Source organism: Microcebus murinus, chromosome 1 (genome assembly GCF_040939455.1).
Source record: "Microcebus murinus isolate Inina chromosome 1, M.murinus_Inina_mat1.0, whole genome shotgun sequence".
Taxonomy (NCBI): domain Eukaryota; kingdom Metazoa; phylum Chordata; class Mammalia; order Primates; family Cheirogaleidae; genus Microcebus; species Microcebus murinus.
Window position 1 is genome coordinate 107,134,926 of NC_134104.1, and position 21,357 is coordinate 107,156,282.

Sequence of the window (21,357 nt, forward strand, 5' to 3'; positions counted from 1 at the left end):
ACTCTGTTCTAGGAGCTAGGGGAAGCAGTAACAGAGGACGAGTTAAGGTGTGTTTGCTGACTAAAAGAGGACATTATGGTTTAATAGACAAAACACACACACATAACACAGTACACAGTAAGAGTTCATTTAGACTCTTGTAAAACTGTCTGCAGACTTCTAAGAAGCTAAAGTGAGCAAAAATGAGGGTATAAAAATAACTTAGCCCAACAATGACTACCATTATCAGGCACGGGAAATAGGATTCAGAAACTACAAAGTACCTAGTAAGTCAGGTTTGGTGACAAAAGGGTTAAAAGGATTGTCTGAGGACTTCTGTCAAAGTATCCTTCTATCAAGATTCCAATTCTATAAATGTGATGGGCACTTGAATGCACATATTTTAATATACACATTGCTTGGTTATTTGCACAGTTACCCATGGCCCCAACTGTGTGCCATTAGCTAGATTAAAATAACCATATTTTAGATAAGCTAATGAGAAAAGGCAGTTTGAAAGGCTAATTCCTTTCTTCGCCTTCTACAGACTGCCCAGGATGAGTGACAGCTATCCCATATGGAAAGGAGGAACAACATTGCAGCTGGGAAAATACCTTCAGTAGAGCATGTCTGATCCTCTCCATCCTCTGTTTTTCTCCATCCCACAGCTCCCAGTTAAAACTCTCAAAAATATTACCCGCCTCACAGTTTATACATGCTATTAAATCTATGGCTTCTGTGGAATCAAAAGAATGAGGACCACCTTCTTTAACAGCATCAACTGGCTCCATTCCACATTCTGGAGTTTACCAAGTATTAATACTTCTCTATCCCAGACCTCACTGAATCCTCTAATTCAGGCCTTGATTCTGATAGGTCTTTAAAATATTTTAAATCCCATTTTAACATTTCTAAAACTGAATTGCTATATAGTTATTAGGCACATTTAATGTGATGGTGGTTTTATTTCTTTGAAATGACATTATTAAATAAAGGAGACATCTTGAAAGATTGGTTGAAAAATAGAAAAAACATTACCCCCATTTTTTAGAAAAGTTATGGGACAAAAATCATCAAAATCGCACTGCTTGTATTTTATACCGATTCCCATGCTGTGGTGACAAAGATTATCTAGCCAGGCCAACCAAGAATAAATGATTTACATGAGTAAAATAATATCAGCAAGAATTATGTAAACTATGGAGCTAATGCCAGAAGTCACATAATACTCTACTAAGACTGGAGGGAAAAAAAAACCCTATTTGTTCTTTTTAAATTAATGGATAATTTGGAAATCTCAAATTTGAAATCTAAAATTTCTCACTTAGAGCTTTTGGATTATATTCAATATTTCAGAATTCCCTCAGGTAGCAATAAATAACATATTTATTCTTCCTTTTATGCAGAAGAGAAATACATTAACAGAATTTCCAAAAGGAAATTTTTCTATTCTTCACAAAACTAACATTCAAAGAAACTGATCTTGTAAAAAATCTTTCAATGTGTGTTTCTTACCGACTGTTATGTTCATTAAACTATAAATATTTTATTTTCATTTCCAAACAGTATGCCAGTATTTTCTTTCTCAACCAAGGTTGCAAAAGAATGGTGTCTAGGGAAACACATAAATTTATATTAAATACCCAAGGCAAAATTGTGTGTGTGCGTGAGCAAGAGAATACAGCTTAAAAATAAAGAAATTTTATGACCACCAAGAGGAAATGTGATATACTAGGAAAAAATAAACTTAAGAAAACAAGGAAAAAGTAAAGCTTAGGGACCACTTAAAAGTCTTGTAAATAGAGATTTTCCCTAGACTAAACACCACAAGAAGCCAATTAACAAACCAATAAATACTTATTAGGCACATAACACACACAAAGACATTGTACTCAGCATGATATAAAGCAATTTTTGGATATCCCTAAGTGACTTCTAAAAGTAAATACTTTTTAAGATGAAACATTTTCAAATTTCAACATAATACAAGTATCTGGTAGATGCAGAATTTAGCATACTCCCCAGCCCTCCAGCACCATCTAGTGGTAAAATTCATAAAACAGGTGAAGAAAACTCAATTTATGCCAGTCTTCCTTTAGACATCTTTATTAATGTTAATGTGTACAAATTTATATCCTCCAGCTACCTAGAACAGTATTAAATGGAAATGCTTGAAAAGAATAACTAACACCTTCAAGAACTTAACTTACAGATGTAAAAAGAACAAAAACTAAAAAGGCTGCAATAACATGTGAATTTCGTAGGGGAAATGTTACAAATATTGACTGTTCTTTCCAAATTAACACACTGAAAAATGTTTTACAAAGTATAATTTGTTTTCAGAAGTACACAAAAATCATCATAAGAGTTGAAGAGGGAGGAGTTAAGACTGTCAGTGTTGAATAAAATTTCCAATCAATTTATCAAGAAACTCATGAGATTTAAATGGCAACTTTCATTTTGAATGCTCTTAAATTTTTCTTATAAACCACAATAAGAAATCATCTAAAAATATTAAAATCATAAAACATAGCTTTTAAGCCATACATTCCTTTTCTTATCATTTGGAAAATCAAGACATAGAACTAAAATGGATATCCCTTTTATTTCCAACAGTTTAAGCAAACATTCATAGTAACAGTAAACTGGCCAATTTCTTTTTGAATTGTGCCCCAAAATATTCAGTGGTTATACTCTGGGCAGACTCCATAGCAACTCCTAGAATTGAGAGGCATGTCTGATTAAATCAGCCTATGAACAAGAGTCTGAAGATAGTCACCAGATTTCCCAGAGCCTCCAAGTCTAGGTGTAGGTTTAAATGTTGCATGCAAGACTTTCCAACACTCTGGGCACATTATATGCAAATATATAGCATGTACAATTAGGGCTAATGGGTTTAGTATAAAGAATGTGAATCATGAATCAGCCCCTTAACCTATGACAGTTTTTAAATAGTCTTAAGAAATTGTATCCAATGCTTAATTAAGATTGTTACTTCTACCTAAACCAAAATAGCTTCAATAACATTGAAAGCCATTTGTCAGTTACTAATAATAAATTATCCTTATGTGCTTATAAACACACAGAGATAACTGCCATACTTCTTCCAAACGTTGAATCTTTTGTGCTTCCAATGTCATGAAACATCTTGAGTTCCTTTTATGAGAAGTTTCTTACAAGTATTACTTTCTCTGGGACATTCATCACAGCAACTTTGTTCACTGATGTCAGTAAATTCACCTTCACTAAGTTCATTTGGCAGCATAGAGGTTTAACCTTCCCATGGTCAGCTACTCTAATTCTGTTTATATTTGATTCAAATTTTACTTCTTGTGTTACCACTTTTCATCTATTTGCTGCACTTTCATCTTTGTTGGTTAACTCTCTTTTAATTATCTCTTATGAAACTGTATGGGGTTTATCACTGGCAAACAAGGAGGCAACACAACCACACACTTTGCTGCCTGTGCATGAACTGACAAATAGATGCACAGTGACCAATCACTCACAGACTGTGAAAAACATGCCATGATTGATTGGTCACTCATGTATTTTATTTACATGATGACCTGGGAACTGGAGAGCTACTGTGCTCACAGTTAACATACTGTGGTACCCAAAATCTGAACTGTGTTGCTAGGAAACTGATATTATTTAAATCAAATATATGCATGTTGGAAACATGAAATCAAGGACTGCCTGCTTGCCTGTGAGTGTGTAACCTTTTTCATAAGGAAAAATTAGAAATTTGAAAATGATACATAATGTATAAATACTTAGGCACAACTATTTGAGAACTTATTCATTCAACATGAAGTGGTCAGATACTTGCATCTATACATATAATTATGTAAATTCACCAGCAACAAATGTTACTTGTTCCCCAAATGCTACTTACACATCATTAATGTTGGTGATGTGGCTTTCTAAAATGAATAATTTTTGGCAAGATACCAAATAAAATAGAGTATTTAATGGTAGCTATGTTCGTGGAAAAATTTAATTGGTGTATATTAAGACAGACAAAACTGAGCTTATGTATAAAACAAATTCCAGGCTTAGATATTGATAAACAAGTTTTACACCCACAGGAAAATAAACGGGACAATTAGGGACCCCTGGGAGCCATGAGAAGCACAGGACAATTCTTCCCTGTGAGACTGTCTCATACTTTACAAGACATCAAGCATTCAGAGCTCCAGCCCCCAAATACTCACACACATACACACACATACACACACAAAAACTGAAATTGACAAAATGCCACCTGGGCAGTAATGTCTACATTGAAAACCTAGATCCAAATTCCTGAACCATTTGTGAACAGACAGCAAAACATGTCCAGGGTTTCAAGGACTATAGAAACCTAGGCCTCTAGATGGCAATAAGTCCTGACTAAATTTGAGAAGGGATAGAGTATTAACAATAGATAAATAATAGGGCAACATTTTTCATTCCCAATTCTGCATAATCACAACAATGGTAAAAAGAAACAAAACAATGATTTCTATAGTTGACATACACACTTCATTAGATGCCTGCTTTGAAGTTCAATGTTTCCTGAAAAAGCTATTTGCAAGACAACTGTAGATACATATCCCATAGAAATGCCTAAAATGACAAGTTAAAAATAATGTTAATAATAATGAACAAATCTCACCAGTCACCATCCCCCGTGCTTTACACACAGAAACTCTTTAATGCCCATAACCCTATATATAGTTGGTATCCTATTAATACACCCTTTTATACAGATGAAGAAACTGAGGCGCACCAGCCAAAGGCACATGGCTGGAAAGAAAAGTGATGGTGGCAGGTTATGAAACTGAGACATCTGACTCCAAAGTCCATGCTGTAACCAAGACGGCATCACTTTCTCTCCCCACCCTACCCAAGGAGGCTCCTTGCCCTTGAACTCATTTAACAGTATCATCATTCCACACCCAGGCACCTCAACTGGAATTCTGAGTCCCCTTTTTTCTTCATTCCCATTAACAACCCTACATCAAATCCTGCCATTCCATCTCTGCCCTGCCTGGCCCTACACCTGGTGTGGCTCAGCCTCAGGGAGAGGCTGTCTGACTTCATAGACGAGCAAGGATTTGGGCGGTGGGCAGACCTGAGTCTCTCACTGTGTGCCAGGCTAATAAAGAAAAATAAACCCATTGCCAACCTTGAGACCTTAAGTTTCCAGTCCCTCACATAACTCTTTTTTAGGACTTTAAACACCAAATGGTTATTTCCTAATAAAATAAAAATATTTAATGTTGATTAAACACTCCCTACATACCAGGCATTGTTTTCAGCACCCAACTTGTAACAACCCATTTAATCCCCACAACAAACCCATGAGGAAGTATTAGCATTACCCTTGGAGATAAATAAGTTAAATAACTTTTCCAAGGTCACACAATTAACAAAGGTGGGATCCACACCCAGGCAAGCTGGCTCCATGAGCCTGGGTTTTAACCATGGCTCAATACTGAAATGAAATGTATTCCTCAAGGTATTACCCATATCACCATAAATTACCATATTACCAAAAGCCTTGCTAATTATTTATGTTACCAAATGCAATTACCACAAACCATATCAATGCTATAAATCAGGCTGGGGTTAAAGCTGGGGAGTTTTCCTAACTAAAGCCTGAACAAACTGCTTAATAAACATAAGAGATGCTAGCAAATGTTAAAAATATATTAAGTCAGGCATGCATTTTTGATCATTTTATTTCCTTATAATTAGAGTGGCCATGTGACTTATTGTCAGAACCTAGACACTTGTGATAGTGAAAGTGTCAGTCACCAAGTTGGCACAGCAGGTGTAAACCAGCACAGTGTGGGCAGAAAGGAACATGTGGTCTCACACTCACAGCACAAATGAAAACAAACATCCACATTAGGATCCCATTACCTAGGAAAGCAAGCAGCTCAAGACAAGAACAGAGAACCTGATGAATCCAGCCATCTCATCAATGACAAGCGCCCACTGTGAGGCTTCCTCCACCCAGCTAACACAAACTGTGACCCCTGGATGCTGGATTAGCAGCTATTCAACAAAACTCTCTAATGGATGCTTCCCAGGAGGAAACTCGGATAATGATTTTCTGGCTTAGTGCTTGTTGCTTGTGGTTTTACTTAAAGCCACAAGAAAGAATGCAGCCCACCCAAAGTGCATATGTTTTGTTTGCTTTTGCTTTCTGAAAGAAGGCATAATCCGAATTCTAATTTATATTCTTTCTGTCCTCCAAAGCAAAACCATCACATTCTTTCATAATGCTATTTTCTACTAGATACATAATTTATGCTTGGTATGATTTCAAGAGATCTTTGGAGACTGAGACTATATTTGCCTTTCCAAGGCACAGGCTGCAGAGACCACAGCTAAATGAACAGGCTGATCAGGAGGCAGCCAGGGGAGCGCACAAGGCACTGTAACTGCAGCAGTGGGGCCAGATAACCGCCACCTATGGCAATCTGTGATTCTCCTAAAAGAGGCTCATGATGCCTGTGCCCTTTCAATGAAACAAGAGTTCTGATAAATCCTCCTGTCACGACTATGTCATTCTAGTGTGGCCACATGCCCCCATTCAACCCACCTGCCTTAGATCCTTCCTGCTGCTATAACAAAATACCTTAAACTAGGTAATTTATAAACAACAGAAATGCGCTGCTTACAGTTCTGGAAGCTGGGAAGTCCAAGATCTAGGAACCAAAAGATCTGTTGTGTGGAGAAGGCTTCTTGCTCATCCATGGCACCTTCTGTGTTCCCACGTGGTGGAACGGAAAAGGGGGCAAACAAGCTCCCTCAGGCTTCCTTTATAAGGGCATCAATCCCATGTATTTACTACTAAATGTTAAGAGAACAGTAAGTTAAGCCAGTCATGCATTTTAGTCATGCATGACTTTACCCTCATGACCTGGTAGTTACCTTCTGTTAACATTGGGCGATTTGATTTCAACATACGGGTTTTGGAGGGACCCAAACATTCAGCTCCTCATGATCACTGAGAATCAGACAAGAGCAACACGCACGGCTGCTCCATGAACAGCCCACTCAAGGACTGAATACAGAAACGTGGCCGCGTTGGTTCTTCATTCTGATTAAACTAACTGGTCCATACAAAACAGCCTAAGGATAACTGTTGTGTTCAAATCATCAACTAAAATGATACGCAGCTATCTATGGCATTAAATGCCTAAAACCACAAAGAATTCACAGTAAGGCCACTATGGAAATTGAATTGCCAAGATAACCGCACATAATCTGGAAGCAGAAACAAGTTTGTTTAGTTAATATCACTTTGCTGTATAGAAAAGAGTGAGTCTACACAATTTTAAGTGTAGCTTACCCTTTGGATGGGGGGAAAAAAAAAAAACAAAACAATGCCCTACATGTGATCACCGACAGTACTTCCTTTGACTTCAATACACCCTCAGTTCCCTGAAATCTCAACACCACAAACTCGCCCCTAAACTTGCTGAGCCCACGCTCCTCCCACGCATCAGAGCAGCCAGCAGGATGAGCAGTTTGTTTACCAGAACAACTCTGGGAAAATTTATCTGATAAAAACAAAGTATTTCCCTACATTAGTAAGTCTCATTCGGGCTCTCAGTGACTTCACAAGGCTCATTTTCCTAACTTGTTCTATCAATTTACTAAAAAGCCAAGCAGTTAGAGCACTCAGCAAATAAACTATCTTATAAAGCTCTGTGTCATCCTCTGTGTTGCCTATACTATGTTGAATCACTCTGCAAGTAGGTCAGGGGTTCAGATGCCTAAAAAAGGGGCTCAAAAGTGTGATGTCAGTGACCAGATGAGTTAATGCCGCTGGTATAATAGTATTTAAAATATTCATAGTCTCATCTTTACTCAAAGAACCAGAGCACAGAGTTGGGGCATATTTCCTGTCTCCATCATATTTTGGTGAAAATATATTCATTCACTCAACAAACAATTCTCAGTACCTACTTTGGACACCAGGGATACTAAAACAAAGAAGCCCACCACCCACGCTAGCTAGGCATGATATAAAAACACAGGCCATGTCAGAAGAATACTAACAACACACAGGTGTCAGGGACACTTCCGAAGATTGTGATAGTTGATGAGTCTCGAGAGCAGATAGGAGCAGAATGAAGATATATGAGAAATCACACATTTCTAAGACCTAAAGTATAGAAGAAATTGTGGCCTTCTGTTTCCTAGTCATTCTTTCCAGAAAACTATACAGAAAAGAAGAAATACATGCATGAGAGTTTTTGTTTTCTTAATCATACAAGTTCTAAATTTTGATTCTTTGTTCACATCAGCTAAAATTCATTTCTTCTGTTTCTCCCCCTCCTTAAAATAGCTTTATTGAGATATAAATCATACACCATAAAATTCACCCATTTAAAGTATACAATTAAATGGCTTCTAGTATATTTAGAGTATATTCATCAACACTACTAATTTTAGAATGTTAATAGCAACACAGAAAATTTGTTTAAGTACTTTAACTAATTGGGAATAGATACTCGACTCATGATTCAATGTTAGTACCTATATCAAAGTGAAGTTTTGTGAAATGTCTACGCAGTGTGTAAATATTGCACATAGTAATTCATTTTATAAACTGTTACTACATTTTAATCTATCAGAAGGTGGTGATATTGTACCAGACAGTTGCTTCTCCATTATAATTCTCAGATAAAGGCAAGAGCACAATTGCCAATGAATTCTCATGCCTGTCACTCACTCATTACAAGAGGTTTATAAAAAGACATTATTATACAATGCAGTGACTTATATCATGTTTTAATGATATAATTTCTCCCCCTTCCTCCCCTACTCTAAATAAATATACTGGATAGGCTTTAATGCCACATATAGGGAAACATAAAAAGATGTGTCTGTACACCATGTTTTCCTACCAGATTACACTTTTTAAAAGCACATTTTCAATTATTTTACTACAAAGCTGAAAAATTGCACGGCATACTAAGTTATAAAGTCCTCTGCATGCCATTTCCGATCCTCCAGACTATGTCCTGCCCCCACCTCTGCTGACTTTCCTACCATTAGACTCTCCTCACGCAGTTTTTAACACAGTATTAGACTGACTTTTACCCCATTCTGTAAACAAAGAGCTAGCTGGCAGGAAGCATTTCAGATGCCAGCTCCTTCACTGAGGGCAACTTCCAAACTTGTTTCCTTTAAATATACTTGTACTTTCATATGTTTATATTGAACTTCATAATAAAATCCTCTGTATTCTAGTCCAGTGGAATCCTGTCTCCAGTCATGCCCCCCAACACAAATACAATTATAAATCACTTGCCAGAAAGCCTTTAAAAAAACAAAAACAAAAGAAAAACCCTCGTTTCTTTTTATTTTTTGAAATTAGGTAACTCAGTAATAGCTGCTATGGTTAAAATACATTCATTGAAAATGTTCATATTTATCTAAATGTCCATCCAAAGGGAATGATCAAATAAATGATGGAATGCTACAAACGTTTCAAAAAGCATAAGGTCTATCCAGGCAGGGTTCACACGAACATGTCCCCAAGCAGCCAGCAGGGAGGGGACCGAGTGTGCTGGTGTGCCTTAGTATATGCTCAGTGAAGCAACTGGGGACAGCTGGGGTAGAGCAATAACAATAAAGCTATTTTGTACTTTAAAAAAAAAAAAAAGATTTCAAAACACATAACACTAAGAATCACACACAGTTGAATTTTTGGGTAAGGAGCAATGGAGGCCATTTATGAAATCAAGATGTAAGTCAGCCAGCTTTTACATGCAGTCGATGACAGGCAGGATGGAAAGTGACTGGAAATTATTACAGACATATTTGGGGATTACGTATGTTAAGCTCACTCTATTTATAGTATGAATACACAAGGGATGTTTATATATAACCAGTCTTATTACTGACAAGACAGGGTCCTGCCTAGAAATGGTGCTAGAGAAAGGAAGTATGTGTCTGTGAGCATCTGGGGTGGCCTGGGGTGGCAGTCACATCCGGGTGTGCAGAGGGCTCTGCAGGAAAGATTCTTCCGGAAGAAATCCCACAGTACTGTAATCTTAGGATTCCACAAAAGGAAATGAGAACTTAGAACTATTTAGCGTAAATCAAAACACCACAGGTAAAAGAAAAAACAAATATGGACTATTTTAGATTTTGTTTTTTAAAAGATTCCTAAATGTACCATGTCCTTTATTATTTTACTGCAATTATTATTTTTATTTCATTATTACTTACTTTATATTATGCCTGGCATCTAGTGTTAAATAAAGTTATTTGTGTTGCTAAAAGTCATATAAAATATCTAATTTTAAAAACAAAAAGAGGCCGGGCGTGAGGTCTCACACCTGTCATCCTAGCACTTTGGGAAGCTGAGGAAAGAGGACTGCTTGAGGCCAGGAGATTGAGACCATCCTGAGCAAGAGTGAGACCCCGTGTCTACAAAAAATAGGAAATTAGCCAAGCATGGTGGCATGCACCTGCAGTCCCAGCTACTTGGGAAGCTGGGGCAGGAGGATTGCTTGAGCCCAGGAGTTTGAGGTTGCAGTGAGCTATGACACCACTGCATTCTAGCCTGGGCAACAGAGGGAGACCCTGTCTCACAAAAAGAGGAAAAAAGGATATAATCAGTAAATACTCTTTGTCAGGCTAAAATATTTTTCAAACATTAATAAGATATTTATTGCCAATTCTAACAGAGAAAAATGTATACAAGCTAATCTTTGCATTAAAGCATTCACAAAATGCCCAGCATAAATCTTAGGGAAAAACAAAATGGTGACAGGGCCAATTTTAAATGTTGCATAAAAATATTTCTGAATTGATCACAAATATGTCCATGTTTCCATAAGCTCCACATTCTAGGACAACCAGGGCCAGTTTTTAAAACACAGGGTTGGGTGCGTAACTCAAGGAAGACCCTATTCCTAACACTTTCTTGCTAGGAAGAGGGCATAACAGCAGACAATGTAAGAACAGATTTATATCATTTTTTTGACATTCAGCAGGGGAAAAAGACTGATGAGGGAAGAAAGCTGAAATATATAAAGCTAAAGACCCCAAAAGAACTCAAACATCACTTTTTTGTGAGGTATAAGATCTTTCTCCTTCCTCCTTGGGTTTCATTTATCTGTGGCTGCCCTAGCCTTAAATGCTCCCTCCTCTTTAGGTTCCCCTATAAATCTCTCTTCCCCATTAACACTACTCTATTAGTACACCCCAATCATCAAAATTTCTGTTTTCAGGGCACATGTCCGTATGGAGTGTCCAAAGCTCCATAGCTGATGAGTAACTAATAAGGAATCAGCAGCTAGAGTGAGTTGAACAAACAAAACAGGCTAGTAGGTACAATGTCGGCCTGAAAGATAAAAGTTCCTCCCAGTGTCAGAATAGAGGCTCCATATAGGGAGGAGGGATGTCCACAGCTGGCCCCATTTCTGAATTATCTGGACATTTCTGTGTCCTCAGCCAAAAACACAAGGATTCTGATTCAGTCCCTTTGAAGCAGAGTTTTGGACTATGCATTAAAAATCTCCCCAGGTGATTATGATGGCCAGTCAGGTATATTAAACAATGGCTTAAAAGAGCCACAGAGACTGCTTCAGAGTCCCCAGGTGAGCAGGGGGCAAAGCAGACCATCCAGAGGGCCAGGGGGAAGAAATGCAGTTCCAGGCATTTCTCCCTTAAAAGTCCCCCCAAACATGGAAAGAAAAACCACAAAACCTGCCCTTGCCCCTTTGTCAGTAAGGTCCTATAGGAAAATACTCTACACTAAGGCAGACAATCTGTCTTGAGACACACAATCTTAAGAAAACAAGATAAATAGATAATTCAAAAAGTTCTTAGATACTTACACATTCATCTTCCCTGATTCCAAGGGCAAGCAAAGCCTTAGTCTTAACCATTAACTCTACCCCTTGCCCCGACGTCTATAATCATCACCACCTACATCACTTCATGTGCCAGGCACCATTTTCTCTCTCTTCTTCCCTCAAACTAACTTTTCAGTGTGCAAGCAATCAGAAACTCTTAATGAGAAAATACACTTTTCTTATTATTCCAACAAAGAGTGTCCTAGTGTACCCTATTCTTACATGTGTGATGAATTAATAAATCAGTGTTCATTGTTCATTTGGTTATAAGAAAAAGACACTGGTCTGGGGAAGGCACCCTAAACTCTGTCTACAGATGACTCCAAAGTCCAGTTCTGCCACCTGCTAACTTTGATAACTTAGTTATATTTTCTAAGGCTCTATTTTCTCTTCTGTACAAATAGTAATAGTTACCCCTTTGAAGGGTTGCTGTGTGTTCAGGATGCAAAGGATCTAATAGGGAAAAAGTGCCCTCAGTCGTGTGTGTGTGTTTGTGTGCATCTCTGACTTGCTCCTATTGGCAGATGAGCTTACATTTTGAGTGCCTAGTTGGCCCCTCCCTACCTACCATCTTAGCCCTGTTACCTGCCAATAAAACCATGAAGCAGAGGTCACAAGGCAAATACAGTTCACAGTCAGGATCTGTTTTAGCCCACAAGGTGTTAGGCCTACACAGGTTTGTACAATTTTGGATTTAGACACCAACGTAACAAAATCAGAGGAGAATAAAACGGCAGTACCAGAGCATAGGCTCCGGGCCTTCTCTGTCAGGGTTGAAATCCCAGCACTAGGAGTGGTAGGACCTGACTTGACATCTCCATGCTTTAGTTTCTTCATCTAAGGAAAAGGTGGGGAGAGGACAGTAGTGGAAACTACCTCACTCACAAGGTTTGTTGTGAGTACACAATGAATTAAAACATGTAAAGTGTTTAGAACAGATGCAATCAGCCCTCAATGTTCTGATTATACTAGCTCATCCAAAGATGGGCAACACTGGACCCTGGCAAGCTCCATGTGACAGCTGATCTCCTAGGTGGGCCATTAGCTCTCCACATCTCCATAATCCTTGTACCTCCAAGTGTCTTATGCAGGGTCTACCTCACATTGACCACCAGCCACCAGAGGACTACTTGCAGGGCTATGCCTTTGGCCTTGAACTTTGCAAATCCTGACATTAAGAGGAAATAAGCAGTTCCAGCCAAACAAATGATAATGTCCTCCCCAACCATATGCAATAACAGGTATGTGGAACACCCCACAGGGAAGTCAAGAAGCATAAGAGAGCCTGGAACAAGGGGTGTTTCTGAGACTATCAGAATAAACAGCACTTCCTGCAACAAATCAGGGAAGCATTGAGAGTAGCAGCTTAGAGACTGTTGATGCCAAATCATCCATTTAATGAGCCAAATGTTGATAACTGGATGACTCTGCAATGTGCCTTAGTAATGACCAGGCCCTAATGACTCCTCCTTATGTCTACCTGTCCTTAAGTCTATTTACCCACCAGATCTCAGTGCTGCTGAAGCCGACCATCCTCTCTATGCACAGGTGTTCTTAGCCCCTCAGCCAAATCACTGGCAAGGACTACTGGGGCCCTGTAGAGGCCTGGAGAAGGATTCCCCTCTGGCAGAGCCAAGTGGGGAGCTTCCCTGAATCTTCCCTCCGGTTTCCATAGCCTTCTGCCTGAGGATCAGTAGTGACTATGAAGTTCATATGAAACACAAAATGAGAAAATGCACTCCATGAGTGAAAGAACTCAGATATGTGTCAGCCACTACTTCATCTCCAACGTCCAGGGCACTTCCTCCAGTAAGTCCATATAACGCAATTAGCATAGTACCTGGGATGTCATAAGCATATAATAGGTACTATTTATTGTTCTTGCTGCACATGTATAAGTAGTGTTTTTAAGGCAAACTGAACTTTACAAGCTATACTGTTAGCCCATAATTTGGCAATGAAACCACCTGAGTGAACACACTTGAAATGCAGGAGCGTTATAAAGATCTTTTCAGGCCACTGTTTTCTCTTTCTGCTGGTTCTGAGTTGCACACTTTGAAGAGGTCTTTCCAGCCAACTTCTGAGTACTTCCAAATCTAATGGCACTAGTATTCAATGGGAAGGACACTGGAGCACTCTGCAGGACATTACAAATTACATTATGGAACTTGAAAGGGAGTAAGAATATGAAGACTGTCAAAACAGTATCATAGGCAGCACAAACAGCAAAATGTTAACACATGGTGAGTTTACGTGAAGTCCTACCATGATCTATTTATCAGTGATGTTCAAATATGAAAAAACTAGTGTGAAAAAAATGACAACAGCAATATCTCTTATCTAACAGATGTGGACATTGTTGTCAAAATGCTCTTGACTCAAATTCCACATTTCCAGATAGCTCCAGCTACCACCCACCTGTGCACACGTTACACTGTATGGCTGTTGACAGAACATGTCTCACCCATCAGTTGAATTTTACACGTGTTGAATTTTACAATGCCAAATTTTAGAAAAGAAAACCTACTTAAGTTATTGCCGGGCTGTTCATTTGGCAGATCATGTAGATACATAGAAAAAAGTAGTAGAAAATTAAAAAAAAAAAAAACAAAAAAACACCAAGCTATTTTTTGCATTGCTGAAGGAAAGGAACTAGCTCAGTGGTCAGCCTGACACCAACAAAGATCAAAACATCTTCTTCCTTCCTCCTTGTTTCCATTTCCCAGTCTCTAATGAGTTTATCTCACTCCTGCAGCACAGGGACAGCCCACCCACTATCTCGCAGTGTCTGTGAAGTTCCTGATTTTCATTCGTTCTTGAAGATGAGCAAGAACTCTGCAACAGTGTTACTCTGGAGCCTACACTGAGACACATTCCAAAATGTGTGTCTGACGCAGATCAAGGGCTAGAAGCAGGTAAGAAAACAGCTTTTCCATGAAACCACTTGAGTGTATGTGAATGGGGCACAAGAATGGAAAAGATTTCTGAGCTGGGCAGCAACAAGGCCGGGTAACACCGGACGATCCCCATTTGTGTTTTTCTCTGTTAAGTTACTTTTTGTTTGACAAAATTTGCTGGTATGTTGATATATTTGCCCATGTTAATTTGGGAATCAAAATCTGAAATATTATCATTGATGATTATCAAAGAAAATGTTTAAAAGGTATTTATCAAAGACAAACATTTCAAAAGCTTGTAAATGTTTATCCACATTGCTTCTCAAACCTACAAAATCAATTATTACAATAATACTTATAAGTCAGTGGGAACATGATTTTGTTTGCAATTGCATGTGTGTATAGATATATAGGTAGATCTATTTGTATATACACTTGTACAGGTAAAAGCTTTTATTTTTGCCATTGTTGGGATAAGTTCACCCCAATAACACCTAATATTTATTTGCTTTTAAAAAGAATTATAAGCCACAAAAATATGTATCCTATGCATAGCAAAAATTTGAGCTCGTATGCTACTTATTTATGGTCTATGACTAATCATCTAAATTAAATACTTATTATAAAAACATATAAACTTAAATTATATACAAGGGAATTAGGATAGAATCACAATGTCAGCATATTCAACCAATCCCATGCAATTAATCTGATCTATACTTTTATAAGCAAGGACAATTAATCCTATGGAGAAAATGAATTAAAGATCACATTAGTAAAAAGTTGTAGTTTGCATATTCATCTTTTTAAAACACACAAACTTGGCCAGGCTGCAGTGCCTCACACCTGTAATCCTAACACTCTGGCAGGCCAAGACAGGAAGACTGCTTGAGCTCAGGAGTTCAAGACCAGCCTGAGCAAGAGCAAGACCCTATCTCTACAAAAAATAGAAAAATTAGCCAGGCATCATGGCAATGCACCTGTAGTCCCAGCTACTCAGGAAGCTGAGGGAGGGGGATTGCTTGAGCCTAGGAGTTTGAGGTTGCTATGAGCTATGATGAAGCCACCGCACTCTACCCAGGGCGACAGAGCCAGACTCTATCTCAAAAATAAATAAATAAAAATGGAATAGACAGACTTGAAAGTCAGCTTTACCATTTCAAAACCTAGATATTAAGTTTAAAAATTAAGAAAATGCACTCACTGTATCAAAATATTTTGTGATTTATAAGCATGCAATTTTATACTTTAATAAAAGTTATAAATACCGTACATACATACACACATATAAGTATGCACACAATCACACATGGGTATATACACATGAACCACATATTGTTAAACCTTAGTAAGGACAAAATGAGAGGATTCCAACGTACTCAAAGCATGAAAACCCAGTAAAGGGAAGTGGGCAGGGTGTGGAGAAGGAACCATTATTTGCTGGGGTGTTTATAGTGCCCATTTCACGCATGAGGAAGCAGGTACAGAGCTGTGACCATCATGAGCAAAGCCGCCCAGCTTACCTCGCAGAAGCCTGAATTCCCCTGACCACACGGAGCATGCCCGAACCTCATTCACCACTGCTGGCTCCTGCAGCCCACAGGATTTCAATCATCCTGGCCTTGCCATAGCTACACCTGCTCCCTGCCCTCCACCCTAACCCACCCAATCACCACCACCATGCTCTTCATTCCCAACTACTTTCTTCTTCAATCATGTATATTTAGGATAGCATTTAAAATTCCCTGGCTATAAAAATGTTTAGTCTTGTACTATGCACATTTATTTTAGGAAAAAATTATAGTTAAAAAAATAAGATTATAATTATCACTGACATCGTTAAACAGAATATACAACCAGGAAGGAGAGGACAGGAATAGGGGCAGGAGAAGTGGAGTGGGGGAAGACCTCTCAAAGTCAGGATAATTAGGGGGAAAAAATCACTTTCAAATAGCTAATGGTTACTCTAGGCAACAGGTACAAAGTAACCACTGCACTAAGTGACTAATCTGCCAAACTCCTTAAGTATCCCCCACCTCCCTTATCTGCAAAACAGTGCTATAAGGTTTGAATCAGATAATACCGTGCTAGGGACAAGTTCTGATAAATATGCGATGGCGATATAGTTGTGCAATCATAGTGTACTTACACAAACCTAGGTAGTCTAGCACATTCCAATACATGGCCCCACTATAATCTCACAGTAGTATACACAGTCCTTCATCGACTGATACAACATTGGCACATGACTATGTATAGAAAGTATTCAGTAAATGAAGGCTGGTGTCATTATTATTGCTTTCACTATTATGGTAAAGACTAACTATGTCAAGACAAATGTATATGTAATTATATCAGACCATCTGGAATCATAATTCAGACATTTTAATAGCTTTGTAAAACAAAATGGATATATCAAAACTATTTAGCTACGACAGTGCTTTTCAAACTTCAGTCTACATCAGAACCACCTGAAAGGCTTGTTAAAACACATAAACCCTGAGCCCTCCCAGGCAAAGCTTCTGATTCAGTAAGTCTAAGCTGAGGCTTGAAATTTTTCATTTCTAACAAATTCTCGGGTAATGCTCATGCTGAAGTCCACACACTGAGAACTACTCATCTACAGGTGAATCCCATATGTGCATTTGCTTTTACTAATAAAACTGTGTACAAGATTCTCATTCAATCCAAGCTAATTAGGGGCAACATCTTGAATAAATCCCTATATAGCAAAAACACCATATTATCCCCACAAGGTTAAGCACTACATTATTCTTGCCCAAAAGGAAAAAAAAAAAAGGAAGGAAGGGTCAAAATATTTCCTATTAGACCTAAAAATGCTTCTGGGGTGAAGTTAGGCACTGAGGCTTCCTAAGCCTCTATTCTGACAACCCAAAAGTCATCGGCTTTATTCCACTGGGCTCCAGCATTTCCTTGAAAGTTAGGTGGGTAACAGGTGAGCTGTCTCAGCCTCACAGCATGAGCAGTCTCTAGAATACCAAACAGACCAGTCCAGGGAGATAGGCTGATGCCAACGCAAACTGATTCTGCCGCCTTTATCGTGGGCATCCTCACCTGCAGAAGGCTACTGTATAGTGGAGGAGGGTGACAATGAGAGTTCCCTTCAACTGAAAATTACATCATCAGCACAAGAGTGACAAGACCACTCTCAAAGTGCAGTCCCCAGACTTTTCATCAACATGACCAGTGGACTTGTTAGACATGCAAATTCCTAACCCCAGACCAGTTGAATCAGAAACTCTGTGGGTGGAACCCAGCAATCATTTTAACAAGCCCTCCAGGTGAATTTTTTGCACATTGAATTTTGAGCTCCACTGGGTACAGTGACCCTACATCCTGGGACAGCTTCAGTTTCCACCTCCTGTCTGGGCATAATTGTAAACAGTGTCCCCTTTCTATCTCAGAAGTGTCCTGGTTTGGACAATAAATTATATGGTCACCCCTACAGTTCAGATTGGATGCTAAAAAAGGGGTTTCACTGGTCAGATGCTATCTACCGCCGGGGATTTCAAACTAGCTTCAAGTCTGCTGCCACATTCTGGTGCAATATCCATAGCCCTCTCACCGCCCTGAATGTGAAAAGACGCACTGTCTCATAGAAGTGCAGGCAGCACACTAGATAAACCAATTTCAATACACATATTCCATGCTTGCAAAAAAGTACTCAGCACCAAACTACGTAAAATCTAGTTTAAACTCTCAGCTTCCTAAGTAGCACGAGGAATCAAGTCTCTTCCAATAGGTCTTCAAACTCCTCCTTACCAAATCTTCCAGATCCTCTTTCAGGGAGAGCTCTTTCCTCAACTAGCATCCTAAAAAGGCATAAATCTAGAAAGTAAGTAATCTCATCTTAATAGTAATCACTTGACTATATTAATCCACAGGATAACCAAGTTTACCACAAAGCTTCTCAATCCACCTGTTCTTTTAAAGTCAAAGTAAAATGTTGTTCATATGCTTTTGGGTCTGAACAATTTTAGATTCCTTTGAAATCTTTGTCTTTACTCATCCTAAATTAAATTGCTGGCTTTTTATTCTTCACTTAAGTCTCCCATCTGTTGTTTTTAAAAAGCATCAAAGGCCTAAAATAGCATGTTCTGACCCTTCATCTTTCAGATAAGAAAACAGCCAGAGAAGGGCAGTGGCTTCTACCCAATTATAGAACATCTGCTATTGAAGTTAAGATATCAAAGAGAAAAGGATAAGCTATTTTGGCTTCTGCAGCTTGGCCCTAAAGGTTGTATACGCTTTGGTATGGCCACTTGGAAAAAGAATCTAATCCTCAATTTTCTAGGCTCACACACAGTTCCTTTCATCACATCACTCAGAGCCACTGGACTCTAGGAATAATTTACACCAAGCAGACTTGAATGTGCCAACTTTTATAGTGGGAGAGACACCTGGCAGGAAAGGACTCACATGTTCCTTATGGCTGGCCCCAAGGTTAAAGGTTAGAAGGTGAGCTCACCAAAGCTTCATCTAAGGAACATATCCATTCTGCTGCAGAAGATAAATGAAATCATCTTCTCACTGTACAGATATTTTGGGCATTTATTCAGTCAACAAACACTGATTCCATACCATGTGGCAGCCACAATTCTAGATGCTAGAGGTACTCTGCATGAAGAGGTCTCTGACCTCTTGAAGCTTACATTCTAATAGACACATTAACGAACCTTAACATCATCACTCTTTCTCCCCTAGGATTAATAGTATTCGGTTATGACAACAATCTTTTGGCATGCTGTAATTTATTTATTTTCTTTATAGAAATTTAGAGGGAACTCTAATCTCATCAGAGCCATTTACTGACTTTACCCAAATCCCCAACCTAACCCTGCTAGGAGCTGAGGGCCCCGCCTGTACTGATGACAGAAAGAGAATATGGAAAATGATACTTAGTTCAGTTAAATGTCCTAAGCATCGTCCCTAGTGCTGAATGTTCTCTCTCTCCTGGCCCGTGAAACTGCCTACGTTTGCTTCTGCACAGGATCTCGCTGCCTCTTTCTTTCTCCACTATAAATATCTCTACGAGCACCACCTTTATAGAAGTGAAAAAAGGAAGAGAAAGATTATGGTCTGAGATGAAAAGAAAACCTAAGATGGAAAGACCAGTTGTCCCCGTTATCACCGAGATTGATACACAGCAGTTTTCTTTATAACATGTGCCATTGAGGAAAGCTGGTTAACCAAAACCACAGGTTCGTTAACCAAAAAAATAGGGGTGAGGAGGAATGATTTCTAGAAAAACCTAGGTATCTCCCCTAAATAAATTAAACTTAAAATACAAACTGCACATTTATTGTCCAATCTTTTGGCGCTGTGGTAGGGCCTTTTTTCTGAGTACACGTAGGTCAATTACAGTTCTCTATGATTTTCCTTTGGAAACCACAACTTTGACACACTGCCCGTCCAATTCAGTTTTTCACTTCAGTTCAAGTAGTGTGAGGATTTTTAAATGCTTATGAAGGCACATGAGTTTAAAAAAAAAAAAAAATCCAGACAGACCTAGATCTAAAGTCTCTCAAAAGAACAGACTCTGTCTTAGCCTATTAACACAGTGAAGTTTTCAATGAATGTTACATGAATGGATGAAAATGAGGATCTTAACTTTAAAAACAAACTACATACGCCTTGAAAACAACAGTGTGCATCTCCAATTTTTATCTCAATCCACACCTACCCTACTTAAGAAACAGGCCCTGCTCTCACTTAGAGAGCCAACTAGTCCTTATGTACACAAAGCCAAGAAATAGAGTGTAACAATAAAGAGTGGGCATTCTAGAATCAGACTCTCTGGCTTCAAGATTTCTTCAAATCTTGACTCTACCACTTATTCTGACACAGCCTTGATAAAGTCACTTAATGCCTCTATGCCTCATTGTCCTCACTGAGTCATCATGGAGATTGAATGAGTTAAATGCATAAATTGCCCAAAAACAGAGACTAGCATAACATGAGAATGCAATCAATGTTTATTGTGCCTTCACCACCATCATCTTGTTTCCCAGCAACATTGTGTGTGATCTATCTGATGACTAGAAGAACAATGGAAGCCAAAGAGATACATACAATGAGTATTGCTTATCCAAAGTGCTTTGGACCAGAAGTGATTCAGATTTTTTTCAGATTTTGGGATATTTGCATTATACTTACCAGTTGACCATTGCTAATCTGAAAATCCAAAATCTGAAATGCTCCAATGAGCATTTTCTTTAAGCATTATTTGGCACTCAAAAAGTTTCAGATTTTGGAGCATTTTCATATTTGGATTATGAATACTCAACCTGTATTCAAATTCCAGTTTGTCCTTTAACATCTGCCTGCTCAGTTTACTCATCTGTAAAAACAGAACAAAAACACCTACTAGAAGAATGACTGGCACATAGGTGACAGTCAAAAAACGATAGCAATTAATGCTCATACACAAAAAATCTACAACATCTACTTAAGGTAGCAAATCCACACTCCATTCTACATCCATGCAGATCTCCCCTCTCACCAGTCTATCAAACCTCCATCCAAAGAATCTTAATCAACCAGCATTTGATTGTGTACTCTGGATTTTACTTGGGGCAATG

The 21,357-nt window shown here is 38.6% G+C and overlaps 2 protein-coding genes across 7 annotated transcripts in view; one reads left to right on the plus strand and one right to left on the minus strand.

Annotated features, from left to right (window-relative positions):
• The window catches only part of MED12L (mediator complex subunit 12L), a 317,206-nt gene that overhangs the window by 136,746 nt on the left and 159,103 nt on the right, over window positions 1-21,357 (minus strand). The window lies entirely within an intron of this gene.
• The window catches only part of P2RY14 (purinergic receptor P2Y14), a 46,637-nt gene continuing 39,853 nt past the window's right edge, over window positions 14,574-21,357 (plus strand). The window contains exon 1 of one of the 2 annotated variants that reach the window (XM_012782877.3): window positions 14,574-14,773. The gene's annotated coding sequence lies outside the window, so the exon portion shown is untranslated. The remainder of the gene's footprint in view (window positions 14,774-21,357) is intronic. The other variant, XM_012782876.3, reaches the window with a different exon arrangement.